This window comes from Octopus bimaculoides, chromosome 22, assembly GCF_046866305.1.
Source record: "Octopus bimaculoides isolate indiv1 chromosome 22, ASM4686630v1, whole genome shotgun sequence".
Classification (NCBI taxonomy): domain Eukaryota; kingdom Metazoa; phylum Mollusca; class Cephalopoda; order Octopoda; family Octopodidae; genus Octopus; species Octopus bimaculoides.
The window spans coordinates 37015730-37036681 of NC_142949.1; positions in this window are offsets into that span (position 1 = coordinate 37015730).

The following is a 20952-nucleotide window of genomic DNA, read 5'->3' on the forward strand; positions in this document are numbered from 1 at the left end:
GACACACCCGCATATATATTCTTCATATGTTTTATATTTTTATATAGATACATTGCATATTAATTATATATAAGGTATGTAATGCATATTTACACATATACACACATAATACTTCTGTGTGCATACACTCACCCACATATGCATACAAACAGACGTACACACATACACTCGTATCATTTGCATATATATATATATATATATATATATATATATATATATATATATATATATATACATATATAGGTATAAATATATACAGAGAGAGATATACATATATATATATATATATATATATATAAATATATATATATATATATATATATATATATATATATATATATATATATATATATATATACGCATACATATTAATGTACATATGTGAATGCTACCATGTGTGTATATGCGTATATATGTCTGTATGTCGTTGTGTATTTTTACCTCTGTATGTTATATACGAGAGACACACCCGCATATATATTCTTCATATGTTTTATATTTTTATATAGATACATTGCATATTAATTATATATAAGGTATGTAATGCATATTTACACATATACATGTATATCCCGGTATACAGACGTATACATTTATGTTTATAAGTATGAATATATATATATATATATATATATATATATATATATATATATATATATATATATATATATATATATATATATATATATATATATATATACATATAAATGTATACCTCTGTATATCTGGATATACATGAATATGATATTCTACATATATGCATTAATTTATACGTATATTACTAGAAATATAACGATAAAAGCATTCATTTGAAACTCGCAATGAATTACGTCAGAAACCATGGCAAAGGACAATAAAAAAAATGTCATGCTTTGTATTGATTTGAAAGTTTAATAGTACCGAAGACAAGGAATATATATGCTATTTATGTGTCTATATGTGCCATTATAAGAATCTGTTCTTCCTGTGTTTTTGAGGTTCTTTTTTATATCCTTGTTTAAATTTTCTTGTTGGCCACTGTCTACCCTCTCCATTTAACTATATTCAACCAGAATGGTGGACTTGTGATCTTGCTTTCTTTAACGATATGCGTATATCCATCTCACTGTACATAACCTACCATTTGTGCGAATGTCGACAAATACATTTGTGTATGAAGATCTTTGTCTGTACGTGTTTCTACGTATGTTTATTTGTGGATGTATTTAACCATCCTGCAATATAAACAGACGATATTAACTCCTTTCTCTTCGCGTACTTGTACTGCGTCCATTTTTCTTTGGTAAATGCTCCTAACCCGAAACGTCAAATTCTACTGCTTTTCATTTTAGGTTTATATTTATATCTAATTTTACGCACGTTTATCTTCCGCTTCTCGTGTCCTTTTGTGCATTTTCGCCGTGTATTATCTCGTCTATCGTATATTTTTTTATTTTACTTGTTTCAGTTAACAGCGGCTATGCTGGAGCACCGGCTTTGTTTGAAAAAATAAACATCAAAACTTATTCTTTGTAAGCTTATTACTTATTCTATCGGTCCTTGTTGGAGTGGAGTGTAAGCTCGAACACAAAGGCACACGCAGACACATACATACGATGGGCTTCTTTCAATTTCCACTCACAAGGATTTGGTGGGACCGAAGGTATCGTAAACAACACTTGGCCAAGGTGTCACGCAGTGGGACTGAACCCGGAACCTTGTAGTTGGAAAGCAAACTTCCTATAGCATACATTGACGCCTGCACCTAAATGTATATAATTTATAAGTTAAGTGCCAATGTTGACTTGTTTATTACAGATCTTGCAAGGTTTTTGTAACTATCGTTAACGCTCGATGTCGCCACACGCAAGTGAAATTATAGACGGTAGTTAGAGTGACAAAGAAGAGAAATAGATATGTTGCGTGGATACTTTAACTGTGTGATAATTTGTTCGTCGGGATTCGATGGTAGGAGTGTATGTAAATGTATGTGTATGTATAGATGTGTGTGTGTTTGTGTTTGCGGTGGCGTCTATGTGTATGTGTCTGGATGTACGGGAATGGTCTGTGTAATAAGTATGTATGTATGTGTGTGTGAGTGTAATTTTGTGTATATTCGCATGTACATATAGGAGCGTGCGTTACAATGCGCGATTGAATGTAATTGCTGATAATATTTTCATGAATCTGTTTTGTGTGTGTGTGTGTGTGTGTGTGTTTGTGTGTGTGTGTGTGTGTGTGTGTGTGTGTGTGAGTGAGTGTGTAATGGCTTGTGCGTACAGTTGTGACGATGTATGTTTCTGATCATGCGACCGAGCGCGCGAGAGTGTGTGTATAGCTTTGCGCTATATGTATTTGTGTATGCGAGTATTTCAATATGAACATACGTAGGTAGATGATTATATTAGTGTGTGTATGTATGTACGCAAGTGCACATGCGTATATATATATATATATATATATATATATATATATATATATATATATATATATATATATATATATATATATATATATATATATATATATGCATATATATATATATATGCATTTATATACGTTTGTATATACATACGTCCACATACGCGCACACACAGAGTCACAAACACGTATGCGTATGCATGCATACATACATATATATATGTGTGTGTGTCCCTGAATGAATATGTGATACTGTGTGTACACATATATGTATGTGCATCTATAAATATGTGCAAGCATATGCATGTATATATATATCATATTATATATATATTTATAGATAAATTTGTATATATATATGTGTGTGTATGTGTGTATGTATATTTTTATGTATATGTATATATATATATATATATATATATATATATATATATATATATATATATATATATATATATATATATATATGCGTGTGTGCCTGTGTATGTATGTGTGTGTGTGTGTGTGTGTGTGTGTGTGTGTGTGTGTGATCAAATGGTTGAAATAGAAGTAATAGAAAAGAGACGAGCTGTGTCATGCAGAGGAAATAAATTTGAGCGAAAACACGTTTCACTCATCACTCTTCCTCCTCCTCCCCCTCCCCAACCACTTTCATCCTCTTCGCTCACCCTTTCGCCACCATTCCCCACTCCTCATTATATACCTCTCCCTCTTCACATCTCCAGCCATCACTCTTCACCCTTCACCCCGCAACCTCTGCAAAATATCAAACAAACATGAATGATTTAATGGTGTTAGCTATGTCTACGTAAAATAAATCTTCCCTTTGCAAATATACTGTGTTTATTAAACGATCTTGGTAAGAGGAGAGACTTCTGTTTGGGGGATTAACGAATCCATTTAGCGAGTGTTTCTGATGATGATGATGCTCTTTGGTAACAGCGGCGGTGCTTCTGTAGTTGCTGCACGATGTTTAAAGCTTCCATATTAGTGAGTGAGCGAGAGACGTCCGAAGGTTGCTGATAGCTCAGGGTGAATAGTAGGAAGTTAGGAAGCATACAAGATACCGATAAAAAACAAAAAAAACAAAGTATTCCATTATAGCAAGTAAGTTTCTTTCATTAGCGTTTTATGAATAAAGATGGGGATTGTGGAGATAGAAATAAGTTTTAGTGAAACATATTTTCATTCTCAATTGAAGCCGATTCAGTTTTTTTACATCACCAACATTTTTTTCAGAGACCCCGAAAAGGCTTTATCTGATGGAATAAAAAAAAAATATCATAAGACGAATTCTATGAAATATTATGGAAACGTTGTAAATATTAATCATACGCAACTAAAGAAATGACAACAATCTAGTGACATTCCGTTTCGGCAAATAGCTATGCTAAACGTGTTGAGCACTCATTCTCATTCACGTATATATAATATATGTGTGTGTGTATATATATATATATATATATATATATATATACTTATACACACACGCATACACGTACACACTCATGTAACTATTGGAACCGATTCAGTTGGCTAACGGCACATGGTACCGCTCCAGTATGGTTGTAGTTGACTGACTTTTGAGACAAATATCAAAGTAAAACTGCATATAATCGGTGAAAACGCGGCCGGGCGACAACACCGTTGAGCCTGACACGCTATTTCAAACATGTCACACACAAAACAGAACACTTTTTGAAAAAGCCAGACGCAGAAATGAAACGAAAAATAAAAGTATATTTTAATGTAGATCTCTTAAATATTTGACAATCAATAGATTTTATTGTCAAACTCAGTTTATTTGTTATGTTATAAAAAACTACCACCCAACACCACCTCACAAACTCATATTCTTCAATTTCTCACATATTACCGTCTTCTGTCATATTATGTATAGAGAAATCTGTCAGATTTTCCTACATAAAAATGTTCAAGTGTTTCTTTACTAATGGGACATATTAACGTATAACTACAGTGCATGGGTGTGTGTGTGTGTGTATACATGTAAAGACATACATACACACATATACAATGCCCACATATATCTGTTTTATATATATGTATATACGTAAATATATATGTGAATACACGCACACACATATATGTATATGTATATATACATGTATATATATGTATATATATATACATATGTATATATATATATATACACATATATAGCTGAGCGTGTGTACTTCTGTGTATTCTGTAGGTGGTTGCTTGTGCATATGTATACCATATCTCTCTCTCTCTCTCTCTCTCTCTCTCTCTCTCTCTATATATATATATATATATATATATATATATATATATATATATATGAATATGTGATATATGTATGTGTATACGTGTCTGTGTGTGTGTGTGTGTGTTTGCCTGTATGTGTCTGCGTATGTAGATATATATATGTATTGCACAAAAGCATAGATTGACAGAAACACCTTTTACGAACGCACAAACATAAGACTCACAAAAACAACGTATGTCCACTCAAAAAGACGCTTAAATAGCACGCACTCAACAGCAGAATGCTCACACACACACACACACACACACACACACACACACACACACAAACAGACGCTCATAGTATACCCACACACACAAGCATTCGGTCTTCTTAGTGTTATTATATATCAAAATCTAATTGGCAGCAAATGTTCACCATGCTTGCCGACGGCGTCAAATTTGTGGAACGATGATCAAAAAGATTACGCCGTACATCAATCACAATCGTGAATAATGATAAGAATTATAAAAGAAATATCGCAACAACGTAAAACAGATGTAGCTGAGAAACACAGATTTACAGTTGCAAAACGGCCATGTTGCGACGATGGCGAAGTAAAAACTGGTATTAAATCATATACGCGATGATGAGTATGATGACGGTGATGCTGATGATGTTGATCTTAATAGCATATTCAGAAAATAACATTGCTAGGCACCGCACACATCCTGTGTAGAACACTTCCGAACAGAAGAAACACAACAGCAAAAGAAACCACGGCAAGTGATTTGCGCTCCTTAGTGCAGTGAAAGAACACAACACAACACGAATGAATAATAATAATGATAATAATAATAATAATAATAATAATAATAATAATAATAATAATAATAATAATATTAATAATAATAATAATAATAATAATAATAACGATTTCATTTATTTCCCACAATAATAATAAAATGATAATGGGGACGATAATGATGATGATAATAATAATAACAATAATAATAATAATAATAATAATAATAATAATAATAATAATAATAATAACTAATAATATTTTAAAAAAGGATTGACGTAACTCGTCACGAAGGTAAATAGTCAAGACGAAGAGCGCGATTCGATTGTATAGATGTTTTGTTCGTTGAACAATATTTCGACAGCACGTTCGTCTTTCTCAAGTTCAAAACAAAAGGTGATTAAAAATTCAAAATTTCAGAAACTTAAACGTAAACTATGAACGAGAGTAACCAGCGTCCATACGTTGATGGAATGACATCATCAGTTTTTAAGTTTTATAACAAGAAGATTTGCTTTGAAATATGAGGAGAAGTCGTTTTTACTTTCAGGACAAATGTTATGTGATAAACTCATTGACGCCGGGTTGAACCTAGAACCATGTGGTTAGGAAGCAAACTATTTACACCCACTCCTGCGCCTATGCCTCCACATACACACGCACACACACATAGACACAGAGAGAGGGTAGATAGGCAGTTAGATGGACATAAGCAGGCCGTCACAGAAAAGTCTACCATACTTAGAACTACTATAGATGTGTCGCTAGTTGAGATACTTAGTTTTTAAAGGACAGCTAGCGTTTTTTACAGGTTACTTTTATATTTTTCCGTAGCATTAAATTGGAGCGGTGCAGCACAGTGAGTTTTGTGTTGGAACGCTATTAAGATATATTTTTTAAATAACCTCTATGCTTTTGTGAACCCGTGAAACGTGTATGACGGTTTTCGCAGCACTCTGTATGTCGACATTGCTATATGTATAATATATATGCGCGTGTGTGTGTGCTTGTGTGTGGGTGTCTGTGAGAGTGTTGGTGAAGTTCATTGTTCTTAACACAAACAACTATGAAACAAAATTCGTAAAAATCATAAAAATAACGTAGAAATTCTCACAAAGTCTTCAGTATAAAGCGGACATGATGGAGCGCACTCTGACACGTGCATTTACGCACATACAGGCACATTCCTGCGCATCCACTTCAGACATAAATAAAATTATAAATTTGAGTAACTATAAGTTCTGATAGGTTTTATGTATAAAATTCACACGCACGCAGATGCGTATATATATATATATATATATATATATATATATATATATATGCATGTGTGTGTATGTATGTATTCATATATATACACACACTCATCTAGTGAGATTATATTCGTTGTGAGCTCTCAGACTTTTATTTCTCTATTTTGAATAATATATATACGTGTGTGTGCGTGTGTAGCTGTCTGTGTATGTATGAATATATTAATACATATATATATATATATATATATATATATATATATATATACATTCATACGTACGTACGTTTTCGTTTATTATTTTCCGTTTTTGAATTTTTCCTTTTGGGTTTTTATAATGCGTACGGCAACCTTCGTTATATATATATATATATATATATATATATATATATATATATATATATGTTTATAGATAGATAGATAGATCTTCGCCTTTTTCGCCCTTAGTTCAAAAAGGTGTCCCGTATATATATATATATATATAAGTACACACGCATGCAAATACACATACGTGCAGTCTCATCTCCCTTGAGAGGTTTTCGTTATTAAAATACTTTGTTGACAGTTTAATCTCATGCATATTTAATTCGGGAATTTTAATTCAATAATTTTTCACCTTGCATGAAATTTTCTAAGCACATTTTTATCCTATGATCCGTCTTAGGAACCTTCTCTATATTTAACGCCTTTAATACATATATGCATTTTTAATCTGTTTTGTTTTACAATTTAATCGCTTGCCTACTTTATTTAAAGTTTTTAATAGCCCATACTGCCTTTTCTCATACAGGCGCATTTCCTTAATGGATTACTTGTTGTTATATAATTGTCATTTTTCTTCTTCTTATTATAGTAATAGAATAATAATTATTATTATTTTCCACCCGTCATTGTTGTCTCTGCACGTTTCCCCTATCACGTCTCGATCATTCCTTTTATGGCGTTCTTTTCAAACTTTGTATTATGCTTAAGAGCTCTAAGGGGTTTTGAATTCTCACATCATCCAATGAAAAGCAAGATGTCTCCTTTAAATAGAATATTTTATATACATATATACATACACATGCACATAATATATGTACACATAGGCGCGCGCATACATAAGTATATATGTATATATATATGTGTATGTATATGTGTGAATATATATATATATATATATATATATATATATATATATATATATATTCATGTATGTATGTATGTAAACACGGTGATATGGCAGAATCTTTAGCATACCGTATAAAATGCATAAGGGCATTTAGTTCGTCTCTAAGTTCTGAGGTCAAATTCCACCAAAGCTCATTTTACTACTTCTCATCCTCTCGGAATCGGTAAAATAACTCCCAGAGATGCACTGGTGTCAATGTAACTGCCTTATCCACACCCCGAATGTGCTACCCTTGTATCCAGATTTGAATATCTATCTATCTATCCTTCTTTCTATCTATCTGTCTGTCTGTCTGTCCGTCTGTCTGTCTGTCTGTCTGTCTGCCTGTCTGTCTATCTATCTATCTACATCATTAAAACGACAGCAATAGTCTAATTTTAAATACCCCTGGCAGTAATTTGAAATCACATTACAAGTTCGTTACGTTTTGCTTGAAAAACAAAAACTCTTTGGCTCCGTCTGCATCTAATATATACTTTTCATACTCTTTTCATACTCTTATCTGCTGGATGAAACGAATATGATCATGATCGATTTTGCTGTTTAATTCAAGGTGTGTATCAGGTGTTTGTCGTGTCAATATATATTTATTTTTTCATTCTTTATCAATGGAATTTCATTTTGTTTTGATATTTGATGTCATTCTCTTTCGCTCTAAACTCTACAGAATACTGCAAAAATTAGAGTAATCAGAAAATAACAATAGAGGGGTTGTGTTGTCGTCATGTGGTAGCGTGTTGCCAGGATAGACAGTGTTTGTTTTCAAATAATTCGCTTTTATTTTGCTTTGATATATAAATTCCATGGAGTAAGTCCTTTGTGTTTTGTGTGCAGAATGATGTGTGTGAACTAATGTGCCGATATACAAACATAAACACACACACAAACACACACATTTATGTATATGTTTATGTATGCTAGTACATGTATATATATATATATATATATATATATATATATATATATATATATATATGTGTGTGTGTGTGTGTGTGTGTGTGTGTGTGTGTGTGTGTCTATATACGTATGTTAAATAAAATGATACGATAAAATCAGGACATCTTATAAGGCGAAAGGTGGTCTTACAGCTGTTTAAATAGAAGGAAGTGGTACAGTTCGATATAAGAAATTATTATCCAAACGAAGAGTTTTAGGAAGTATAAATGGAAATATAAGAATAAAAATATAAATATATATTGAATGTTACACTTGCTGTTCCATTATCCACGAAATGCGTTCAGTAGAATGGGTAAAAAGGCTTCTTGGCAATGGTATGTAAGTTCCGATAGGAGTCTATATTTTGTTACGTGCACACTATCCATTTGTAATAACCTTTCTCTTTATAAAATATCTTAGAAATTTCACACCGCTTTGGCATTGATGTATCATTTTATTTAACCTACACACGCTCACACACCACCGGTGTTAGACTCCTCACTCATACTATTATTGAACTAGAAGCATAACAACGGCCCTTCCGTAGCGCTTACATAGCTTTACCTGCCTTATGGATTTTCTGGATAGCAAAACCTCTCACATTTTGTGTTTACATACATACATACATAGATATATATGAATGTGTGAGTGTGTGTGAAGAGATGTTTGTGCGTGTAAATACTAGTCATTATGTAAGTGGGGATGTATGTATGTATGTAGGTATATTTACAAAAGATATCTGATACCTGCTTCCTTGCTGCATTCAACAAGAAGGGATAAAGGAAAGAAAGTGGGGTCGTAATAGGGCTCACCTAGCATACTGAATATTGTAGCATAAGTTCTGCTTTCAATACTATTTATCGCAAAGTTGTGTAAATGCATAGTCAATTGTCTACATAATGTTTTGCGTGTGTCAAATGCAGTAGTTATTATAATCACAAAGTTTAAAACTTTCGTGATTGTATATAAGTTCGAAAATTAAATTAGTCATCTGAAGTGTGTTCATTAGCTTGGAGGTTTTCTGATTTATTGTTGGTGATGATAAAATTTATAACGTTTCTCTTTTTCTTCTTTTTTGTTTTTTGTAATATATTATTAAGTGTTAATTTATGATTAGGTGTGATAACTCTTTTGATGATTTCTTGAACAACGTGTTCATCTATTCAATAGCCAGCGTGCATTTGGTTTATTTAATACAATTTATATGTGCTTTATTGGATTTTGCAGTGTCTAAATGTCTGTAAGTCTGCATAGTTGTTTTGTGTGGGTTGCTAAAATATTTGTATAACAATTTTATTTCCTCTCAATTCACATTGATTTTTGAAAATATTTTGTTGAAAAATATCAAACGATTCAAATTTTTGCATTGTACTTCTGTTTAAGCCGCAGATATAATTGTTTTAATGATTTTTTTCATTATTTTTGCAACAATAATTGATTATTTACTTTTTGATAATTTCACTCGTTCTGGTCGGCTTCCTGTTTCTCTCAACATTTGTTTAGCACGCAATTTCGCTTTTATTAATTCGCATCTTTTCGTTCTGTGTCTGTTGTCCCGTATATATGTGTGTCACTATGATAATTGAATATAAAGGCTATCAGACGGACAGGTACGTACACTCTCATACACATACAAACGCATATACACGCTATATGTATTTGTAACTATATATATATATATATATATATATATATATATATATATATATATATATATATATATATATATATATATATATATATGTGTGTGCGTGTATACATGCAAATGTATATGTGCTATATATGTATCAGTTTCCATACACACACACCTATAATGTGTGAGAGTGTGCGGATGGATGTTTGTGTGTGCAAATACTAGTCATTATGTGAGTGGGGATGTATGCTTTTGTGTTCGTCGTTATACGTGTATGTAAATATACATGAATTTATAAATTTATATGTACTTACATGTATAGATATATGTGATTATTAATCTCCCTGTATCAATATGTATGTATGTATATATCTCTTTCTCTCTCTCTCTCTGTATATATATATATATATATATATATATATATATATATATATATATATATATATATATATATATACATATATATGTTGTTCAAATATGCAGAAAACAAAGGATGAGGACATGTGTACTCATGTGTACACAGACACATATTTTCAAATATATGCATATCTAGAGCATTGGTAAAATGTACGGAAAATAGATTTCGCATTGTAATACATGTATACCGTACACATGTTTCAGTAAATCAACACATAATACTAAAACATTATCTGGCGAAGAAGACACAATTATATCAAAGCTGCTCATCAGTCTTTTAATAAAAAAAGGTGTAATCGTATCGAAACTCCTCATCAATATTTTAAAAGAGTGGGTAAAAGAGAAATCTAGATGAAATGATATGGAAATTGTGATGCAAATAAACGCGCCTTGATTTGATGTATAAAATGCATTCCGTGTAATTTTTAAAAATAAATATATACATACATACATACTTACATAGACGTGTGTTTGAGCGTGTGTGTGAGTGTGTGTGTATATTATTGTGCCTGGGGAGAGTCATTCTGTTTTAATATATATTCTTATACATGACTGTGTGGAGTGGAGTGAAAGCGTTTGAAGAGGCCAGGATAACGCATGCAAGAATCAGAAGAGATCTAAGGAAGAATGTTATGGTCGAGAAGGTGAATCACAAGGACCTTTTTGTGTGCAGAGTTCGTGACAAACCATGCCTTTCTTTTGCTGGGCTCAAATCTCATTTGCGAACCCATGGAAAACGAACCTCCACCAACTATTCTGCCTGTATGTCTGTGCACACCATGTCTGTGCCAGAAGCTTCGCAAATCTAATGGAGGCCTCAAAAGACATTTTAAGATCCACAAAGATCAGAACTTATCTGCAGGTCTTGGTGGTTCAAAAGGCACATCAATTGCCATGATGATTCTAAGGTGTAGGTACAGGAGGTGGTCAAACTCTGCGTAATGAGTATATATATATATATATATATATATATATATATATATATATATATATATATATATAAATATAAATATGTGTGTGTGTGTGTGAATCGAAAGAAACATTTTACTAAATTTGATAACAAGAACAGAATTAAATGAAAGATTCAAATCATAAATAATTTGTCTGGATGTAAACTAGGGTGCTATGTTAGAAATGGTAGTTAAATAATCTTCAAATCACACATTAAATATCTTGAAAGCCAATAACAAAATGAAGTTTAACGTTGACTCAAGATATATTTAGAAGAACAGAGCAAGAAGAGCTACAATTGGAACACTTTAGAACAAATAGTTTGTTATTCATGACTGACGTAGATTTATGTTGCGACGAGAAAAAGAAAAAAATGAAGCTATTGCAGAAACGCATAATAGAAAAAAAATATAAAGGAAATGACAATTATATTTAACGATATATTTAGTTATATTTTTTTTTCACAGTTATTATGTTTAATACTATTCTGCGCAACCTCTATTATGTTTCAACATTTTATGAAAACTGATGTGAATAGATATAAAACGAAATGATAATACTGTCACTGAAATGAATTAAAAATATATGAAGTTCGATGTAAGATGAGCTGAAATACTGTCTTCGATTTGAAGAAAAATAGTTCACTGCATTTCAATTATTATTGTGACAAATATTTTCTGCCATTTATGTTTCTATTTTTGTTTATTTGTTTTATTTTCGTTTTTTTTTCTTATATTTTATTAGAGCTGGACAAAGTGATTGGCAGTTACTTCTCATTCAAATATATTTCCACTGTAAATTTATGCATACATTCATATGTGTATATAAATATATCTGTATATCTGTGTGCCTGTGTTTCTATCTATCTATCTACCTATCTATCTATCTATCTATCTATCTATCTATCTATCTATCTATCAATACATGCATACATATATTTATATGTATATATTTAGATATGCATGTGTATAAACGTATATTCAATGAACCACATGTCTGTACATGCACACATGCGCCTGTGTGAGCACACACAAATATTGAATAAGTTGTCAAATGAATCTTAAGAGTGGAATTAAAAAGAAATTCAGAAATAAACACTCTCCGCAAAATAAATATATTGTCTCAATATCGAGTCCCAGCTCCGTAGATATTCTGTGTTCCATTCTGCTTTCATTAACTTCTTTTAACATAATAGCAAACATACATACATACGCACACACACACACACACACACACACACACACACACACACACACACACACACACACACACGCACACACACACACACACACACACACACACATATATATATATATGTATGTATATATATATATATGCGTCGGCTTAATATAGCGGTTACAGAAAAAGCACTTGACGTTATTACTGGAATCGATTTTTTTCGACTAACCCTTTCAAGGCAGGACTCCAGCAAGTTTGCACTCCATTGTCTGAAACAAATAAAAGCCAAAGAGGTCAAAGATAAAAAGTACTGGAATGAGACAATTTTTATTCATTGTGGTTGATTGTACGGGAAAATTTTCGTTATTGTTCTGCTGCCACTCCTGTTATGCATAGTTAATATGGTTGCATGAGATAACACTCATTGTGGATGGAGTTAACATTCGATAAAGCAGAGTAGTCTGTTCTGTATTTAATGCTTATGAACCCGTAACTAGAATGTGGAAGGAATCGGATGATGTTTTTGATCTTTCTTTCCTGAAGGCAAATGCGTAGTAGATTGTTATGTCGAGGTGATAACAAATAGCTTCAGGCCTCTTTTTTCTAATCTTTAGAAGTAAGTTACTTATACGTGAATATGCATCCATACATATATTGCAAAATACAAGCGCGTACATACAAGCAAATGCCTCCCCACTCACATACACACAAACACATATATATGTGTGTGTGTGTATGTATCAATATATATATGGGTATACCTGTGTATATATATGTATGTAAATATATATATGTGTGTGTGCATATGTATGCTATATGTTAATACGTATATGTATGTGGTATGTGGCTGTGAGATGACAAGAAAGTTGTGCATACATTTAGATGCAGAGACGCACACACATATTTACAAATACAAACACATGGAGACATGTATAGTACCACTGTTCACATTGCCAGGAATGAACAATTATCTATTCTTAGCTTCACTACAAACTGCACCCAGTTCCATTCCTGGTATTGAATTGTTCAACAGTTTTCAATAAAATTATATATATATATATATATATATATATATATATATATGTGTGTGTGTGTGTGTGTGTATGTATACTATATATCGAGGGAGAATTAGAAAAAACAAAACAAAAGACGAAAACAGGTGGTGTAGAAAACAAACAGATGCATTACTATAACGCTCACTCATCCACACACTTTGTGTTCGTATTTGTTTTGCAAGATTCTTCATGGGAATTTGTGTGTTGAAACAAATATGTATGTATATATATATATATATATATATATATATATATATATATATATATATATATATATATATATATATGTGTGTGTGTGTGTGTGTGTGTGTGTATGGAGAATCTGGAGAATCTACAAGAATTGATGCAAGCGCTAATTTATAAAAACATGTGACATGTCAATAAAAATCTCTAAATGTACAACTATCCAGATATCTGAGTACCTTATTATTTTTTCTATTATATGATTCCTGTACATCACCTTCAAAGCCTTCTAATATATATATATATCAGCGAGAATCTGAATTAATAAGCATTGGAAAATTTTTGAGGACTGATCAAATTTAAGGATTTAAGACAAAAAATAGCCGTAATTTCCGGTGTGGCCAATGTAATATAAAGTTCAAGAAATTGATGACTATTTTTAGTAACGCTAATAACACAGAAAATAATTTTAGTCAAGTTTCTAATACCTTTAGATGATATCAGACTAACAACTAAAGTTGACTGATGAAGTTGCACCGATAATTAACACCAAAATGCACATTTGACAGTGTACACTGTCTTGCAGCGGAAACGTGCGTAGTTCTTGACGACGAAAGATGTGATTAACTGCAAAAGAAATCTTGGATGTGCAAATCTCTGTTCTCCTGATTTTAATTTTATTATATACATACATAGATACATACATACATACATACATACACACACACACACACACACACACACACATATATATATATATATATATATATATATATATATATATATATATATATATATACATATATATGTATATATATAAGTATATATATGCATATATGTATTATATATGATAAGCATATGCATAAACACACACACTCTCACACGCTCACACACACGCTCACACACACACACACACACACACACATGACTACATGGATATCTTCACGTATATATTTCTGAATGAGAATTTGTACTTTGTATGTAACTGCACAAATGCTTTCAAGGATATGTATGTATGTATGTATGTGTATTTGTATGTGATACAGTTATACGTATAAAATTATACATGCGAATATATTCAAGAATATATATTTACGGTATTAAATATATATATATATATATATATATATATGCACGCGAACACACACACATAAATATGGCTGCAGTCTGATGAATGAAACAAGTAAAAGATAATTGTGTGTGTTTGGGTCTGTGTGTGCTTGTGTGTGTGTGTGTGTGTGTGTGTGTGTGTATGTGTGTGCGTGTGTCTGCGTACACGTTTATGTGGACAAGTATCGTTGTATTTTTACCTCCAATCTGGATTATATATTTATAATGCGTTTTATATTCAAATTCCATTATATCTAAAGATGGGAAGTTCATTTTTATACAACAATAATTTTTTCAACGTTTTATTGATTGAATGGTTCTTTAGAATGTTCGAGATATACACACGAGGATGATTTATACAGAATATGTATACATATATACGCATACTTATATATCTCTACTTCTAAATGTATATAGAATATATATCTATAAACATATATACGTCTGTCTGTATATGTATATATATATATATATATATATATATATATATATATATATATATATATATACCGCTACACATATGAAAATCGAGGTAGAGAGAGAGAGAGAGAGAGCGGGAGAGAGGAAAGGGTGAGAGAAAGAGATGAAAAGAGAGAGGGGGATGAGGGGAGGGTGAGAGAAATAGGTTAACATAGGTTGTAAGAGAATGGAAGCAAATCTATTGTACAGTAATGGTTTGTTCAGCACCGGTCTAGTGCAGTTCTGTGTTGTTTTTAGATCAAAATTATTAACAGTCATATCGATAATACGTATATAATACAAAAATTCCATAAAAAGTACGTTGCAATCTGTATATTCCAATTCTCTCCTCCACCCAACGTGAAATCCAGTATATGTATATATATATATATATATATATATATATATATATATATATATATATATATGCATATATAAAAATTAGAAAAAGAGAAATTTCAAGGTCAATAATACTACTCATCAAAGCCGACAAACATCTCAACACAGGGCATATATAAGCCATTATTAGTGACTTTGAAATTTGTCTCTTTTTAATTAATACTTTAATCTAATCGCTCAATAACTTGGGCTCTACGCTGGAGTACAGCTCGTTATTTTTTCATTATATATATATATATATATATATATATATATATATATATATATATATGTGTGTGTGTGTGTGTGTGTGTGTGTGTGTATGTATGTACATATATATAAAATAAAAATAAGTATCAACTGAAGGACTAGTGCCAATTTATTACGACCGTTTATATAGATATACATAAATATATAGACGTATCTAAACTCCAGATCGATATACACACACACGCACACACACTCGCGCACGCATACACACAAACACACACACGTGTACAGGTATAAATTATATACGCATACACAGAGGCATTTCTCAGTATGAATGTACGTTTATAATAACTGCCAAAATATTAATTTCTATATATGCAGCTTTCGTATTGAATCCAGATTTCTCCCGAGGCATGCAGTCTTTCTCAAATATCAAATTACCATATGTAGAAATATATTTACATAAAATTAGTGGATATTTGACCTGTAGACATAATGAGTGTACACATCGTCTGAGAGGAAAATATTTACCGCTCAACATTATTTGAGTTTCTGCTCAAATAATATATATATACAAACATACATACATACCTATACACACACACGTTACACACGTACACACACTCACACACGTCTATGTGTGTGTGTACTACTGAATTCTATCTTTTTCCGTTTCGTTTACCAGATTCACTCACAAAGTCTTGGTCGGCCAGTGGCTTTAGTTGGAGACACCTGCCCAAGGTTTCACGCAGTGGTGCTCAACTAGGAACTAAAACTTCCTACCCCAAAGCCTCGCCCGTCCCTATGTGGTTATTTGTGTATGCATGTTTGTCTGTATTTGGGTGCACTTTTCCGATTACTAACACTAGGATTACTGTATCCAAAACTAAACCACAAAAACACAAACTATGCTCTTTTATGTTCACTTAGACTTTGAAGTTATCAATTTGTATATTATCAGGAATCAAGTTCTATCGTTCTACATCTGTAACCTGGCCATTGATTCTCTACTTAACACTAAATATATTGAAGTTACAGATTTAGTTCCAGCACAGTGATTCGGGATCAATGTTTTTGACGACGTAATTCGACAGACATATTCACACATGTTACTACGCATAGAAGTATAGTATACATTCCCTTACATAACACCCACACAGAAACATATGCATATACACATGTATATTCCTACATATCAATTTGCATACACATCGTATTGGTTATACGAACATTATATGATATATATATATAGATGTATACTTATATGTTTATAAACATATATACATATACACATACATATAAACACCTGCATACATTCATATATATATATATATATATATATATATATATATATATATATATATATATATATATATATATATATATATATATATATATAAACATATATATATATATATATGTATGTATGTATGTATATATGTATATATATCACACAACACATCCATACATCCACATAACTTAGCTAATATTAATTAATTTGCTTGCGTTAGCATTTTTGCAATGTGCATATGCAGTGAAATCTATTAATTATTTATTAGGAAGTTATTATGTTAATACTAATTAGATTTTTGTTTTATTAAATAACGTTCCTGTATATGTAATTATTGCAATTGCTTGCATAAATCAAATAGCAAGGACTTAACTGGTGTAAATTCATTTCAATAAAATTGTCACACTCCTCGTTAAAATCAATATCATAATGCTGTTTCATATAAATCACTGTTTATCATAGATACATATAAATATAGACATACTCACACGCATGCACAGACAGACACACACACACACACACACACACGCTCGAACACACTCATGTACACACACTCTTAGACACACAAAAACACACACACACCCTCTAACACACAAATACACACAAACTCGCACACATACATTACATACAGAATCCCCTCTCCCAGATGTATCGTCCTATAGTGTTATAGTGTCAATATAGTAAAATGTAACGTCGGATATATAATGAAAAGTGGTGGCCACAGACACAATACTTTTTATCGTAGGTCTTTTCCAGAGATCATCTTGATCAATGTAGGCCTGGGCTTTAGCAGCATCATCAATGACAGAAAACAGCGTCATAGCCGTCATCATCATCGTCAACAACAATGTCAATAACAGTAACAATAGTAACCTCTACAATGGCAATATGAGGCTCATAGAATTTTGATTCTGGCTTCTAAGAGTTCAATCTTTGTTGAAGTAACAATGAATAATTAACACATCTTAATGAAGTCATCTCATTATATATTCCACTTCGTAATAAGTCTTGCTAACATCCTCTTTGCTATGACGACAGTGATGATGATGGTGGTAGTGGTGAAGATAATGAGATTGATAGGTATGATAACGATGATGCTGATGATGCTGAACCGTTGTTCATGTTGTCGTTATCATCATCATCATCATCATTATCATCAATATCATCAACATCATCATCATTATCATTTTCTTAGTCGTCGTGGTCATAATCATCATCAACAGCATCAACTTCATCCTCTTCTCCCCTTCTCTCCTCTTTCTTCTCATCTCCTATTTCTTCTCATCTCCTCCCTCCTCCTTTTCTTCTTCTTCTTCTTCTTCTTCTTCTTCTTCTTCTTCTTCTTCTTCTTCTTCTTCCTCCTCCTCCTCCTCCTCCTCTTCCTCCTTCTCCTCATTTTCAATATCATTATGAGCCATCATAAGAATATTCATTTTCATTTCGTCATCCTACTTCAACAGTTTCATCCTTAGCTGAAGACGACGATGACCACCACCACCACCACCACCACCACCACCACCACCACAACAACAACAACAACAACAACAACAACAACAACAACAACATCCACCACTCTCATTCCCACACCTCCCTCCGCTTTTTCCAGCTACTCCCCCCTTCCCCGCCGCTTCCCGCTATTATCCCTCCACTTAAAATCGAACTGTTGTTAACTGATTCACCCTTCGTTCAACTTCCGGTATCTATAAAGTCAAGACACATTGCTTTCAATAGATTCATATTCCAGCAGACCGCCTCTTTCACACACACACAACGCATACATACACGCACACACATCACACACATGATGCATACACACATCACTCTCTCTCTTTCTCTCTCTCTCTCTCACATACACACACACACATAATTATGCGCATATACACATTTACATTTACGCATTTATACAAACACATATTTAACAACATTTGACCTTTGTGCCTTTCCGATTGACTATTATTATTACCATGGTTACCATCCCCTTCTTTCTGCTGTTCTAGTTCACCGCCTTCCTCTTCCTTCTCTGCCTCATCATCATCATCATCATCATCGTTACCGTAATCCTTCCGCCTATTTGTCTTCCTCATCAATATCATAATTGTCGTCACCACAGCTAAAAGCAGCAGCAGCACCAACAGCACCTCTCATTATCACTACGTCGACCATCATCGCAACGACCATCAAACCATTCTCACCACCGCCACCACCATCACAATCACCATCACTACAACCATCGCCGCTACCATCACCACTACCCTCATCATCATCGCCACCACCACCACCACCACCACCACCACCACCACCACCACCACCACCACCAGGAGCAGTAGAAGCAGCACCAGCACCACCAAGAACAACAACGAGACTACCACTACCACTACCATTATGCGATCATCAGTACAACCACCACTAATTACAGCATAGATAATAGTGCGACCATCGTGCCATCCTTTCATCTGTACCACTGCTGTATTCTCTTCCATACAAAATATACCAATCACAATAACCTACACACGTACATTTCCATGTAACCACCACACCTATGCATGGACACGTTCGAAGCATATCCTTGTAATCATACATAAAGATAAATAAGAGGCAAACACACATGTACGCCATCATAGAACTAAACATACGTAAGAGAGCAACCAGACACGTAAACGTCTAGCTTCCATACAAACACATACTCAAACACGAAGAAATATAGCCATGCAGAAACGCGTACGCACGCACACAAAGACACATCCAAGAACACGAACGTAAACGCAAACACGAACACATAGACGCACGCGCAAACCCACCCAAACTCTTTACCGGAAGTTATCTGCTAAACCAGATGTCAATAAAAGATCTGGAGATATTATCTCAACTGTTGATTCAAAAATTGAAATTTTACTGATTATTCATTGAATATTAATTATTATGAAGATGATGATGATGATGATGTTATTATTATTGATATTATTATTATTAATATTATTATCATTATTATTTTCATTATTTTGTTGTCATAATTATGACTATTATTATTATTATCATCATTAATATGGTTATTTTTGTAATTATTGCCGTTGTCCATGTTTTTATTGATATTCTTATAATTTCCACAATTTCTTCTTCTTCTTCTTCTTCTTCTTCTTCTTCTTCTTCTTCTTCTTCTTCTTCTTCTTCTTCTTCTTCTTCTTCTTCTTCTTATTATTATTATTATTATTATTATTATTATTATTATTATTATTATTATTATTATTATTATTAATATTATTATTATTATTATTATTATTATTATTATTATTATTAT